We start from the raw sequence: 2,414 nt of genomic DNA, 5'->3' as shown, positions 1-2,414 counted from the left end.
CTGGCCACTTTTGATGGATCGACATATAAAACAATAGACGTGAGCACACATTGATGGGTCATCCAATGCAAGACCCATTATTTCACACACGAGAATACATGGAATGGTACATGACCAATTCCATCTATTTCCAATCTGTGCCACGACTACTACAATGCAAGCTCCGACATGAAGATTATTAGCTAATAATGACAAGCCTAGATAACCTGCACATCACGCTAGGAAGACATGTCCAAATAATGTATAATTATAATAGTTTATAAGCGACATAGTGCATTAAAAGTAAAAATGCATAACATTAAAATTCATATTACATTGATAAAGAGACATAGTGTATTAAAATTAAAAAATGATAACATTAAGATAAAGTTAATTATATAAGTTGTAACGACCCGCCACGGTCTCTACACTTAGTGAAATCGCACTACAACTAGTTAACTAAGAGAATATTAAACTGGATAACACATACATACATGCATAAATATAAAGATCGAAATAATTAAGTTTCTGTATATAAAATATAGCACCATATATGTACAGTCATCCCAAAATATTCCTTAGTGCCGGTCAAGCACTGACAAAAAAAATGTTACCCAGAATGGTAACTCAAAACACGAGACTCAGCTCCTCGTCTCACAACGATCATCTCTACTCCCAAGCTATCCCTGACCTGCTCCCATACCAAGTATGATCATTGCAGTTCCACCACATGGAAAACAAAAGGGTAAGCTAGAATTCAAAGATCAATAATACAAGTACAGAATAAAAATCTATATTACACATGCATCCCAAATCCTGTCCCTAACGAACCTTTCATCTCAATCAATCATTCATTCATCAAACATGAAGTCAAACACCACACTTCATCATATTAATAATCATGCAATGAGTGCAACTCATGACAGATATACATACATATCAATCATCTAATGCGTCGTCACGCATACACCTAGGAGATCTCCATAACAATAGAGCTGTACAAGTGACATTCCATCCTACCGAAACCACCCCAACCGTTTTCACGCCTAATGCGCCCGCTCGGTCACAACTAAACAGGATATATAATCCTCACTCGGGTTTACTCGGATGATGTCACTTACACACTTGGAAGTCCAGATCCACCGTCAGGTATAGCACAGCTGGGTACGGGCTTACCACGACCTTGGCATGCATTAACCAAGTCAATTGTGGAGTTCGCCCACCGACTATCCGCAAGGATCCACACACCTTCCCGAGTACTTGGTTAAGGGAATAACCCTCGACCTCATACCCCGCTCCAACACTAGCTAAGGACTTAGAGGAGACTCACCCAACCTAGTGGCCTATCTGAGCACCACTCTCCCAAATCCAGTGGCTTCCCAGAGCACCACTCTCATATATTAGTGGTCTATCTAAGCACCACTCTCAAGAGACTCTATGTGAGCTCTTCCAGTTCGAAAATATTTTTCCTCTCCTCAAGTCCTAGGCTAGACTCATGCCATAGGCATCACATGAAATCATGCATCATACATCATAATGGTCTGCCCACCATCATGATCAACAACCATACACATGTCGTAAGACATCACATGCAATAATGCATCATACATCATAAATGGTCTACCTACCATTATGATCAATACATACCATATGAACATATCATATTCAAACATTCATATATATCATCATAAAGCATACATGATCTAAAACTTCAACTTTAAACATGCATAAGCATCAATTCATTCATAAATATATTCAAGCACAGTGCCGTCAACTCGCGCCTGGCCTAACACCAACCCAAAAGCTCTAAGCTCTTCCACGCCTGACACGCTCAACCTACGCCCGACCTAAAACTATTCAGAGAGTTCAAAACTCTCACCCAAACTAATAAATTCAGCCACATGCAAACAATCTAGCTTCCCTTACCTGAAGATTGGCTCAGATAGCCAAAGACTGAACAAAAGTAGAATTTCCCCTCGAGGCTCAACTCGAAACTTCAATCCTGCCAAAACAAGCTTTCTAATCTGAATTTCAAGAAAAGACAGAAGGAGTTATTGATCTAGAGGAGAAAAGGAGTTAAACAGAGAAATTTGGGAGAGAAAGGAGCTCACTGACCCAGAGACCTTCTCTCTAAAACTTCTCTCTAGAACCAGAACTCCTCACGGCCTCCCCTCACCCCTATTTATAGGCAATCCGGAGTGGCCAGAACGGCCCATACCGATACCAGAACGGCCCGTTCTGAACTCCCAGATCACGCACAAAATCCACGCCCAGAACGGCCCGTTCTGAAATCAGAACGGCCCGTTCCAGGACTCATCCGGAACGGCCCGTTCTCCCTCTGGAACGGCCTGTTCTCCCTCTGGAACGGCCCATTCTCCCTCCGGAACGGCCTGTTCTCCCTCCGGAACGGCCCGTTCTCCTTCCCGGAACGGCCC

General features: G+C 42.4%; 1 long non-coding RNA gene across 1 annotated transcript; it reads right to left on the bottom strand.

Annotated features, from left to right (window-relative positions):
• Positions 1-449: 449 nt before the first annotated feature.
• On the bottom strand, positions 450-2,135 carry LOC145951620 (uncharacterized). Its single transcript, XR_014429415.1, has 2 exons — positions 1,906-2,135; positions 450-670 (listed from the first exon to the last, which is right to left on the bottom strand). It is a non-coding gene; the product is annotated as an uncharacterized LOC145951620 (long non-coding RNA).
• Positions 2,136-2,414: the final 279 nt, after the last annotated feature.

The sequence above is a fragment of the Cajanus cajan genome, chromosome 9 (assembly GCF_000230855.2).
Source record: "Cajanus cajan strain Asha chromosome 9, NIPB_CcT2T_4, whole genome shotgun sequence".
Classification (NCBI taxonomy): Eukaryota; Viridiplantae; Streptophyta; class Magnoliopsida; order Fabales; family Fabaceae; genus Cajanus; species Cajanus cajan.
This window is presented reverse-complemented; position numbering and strand designations above follow the sequence as displayed.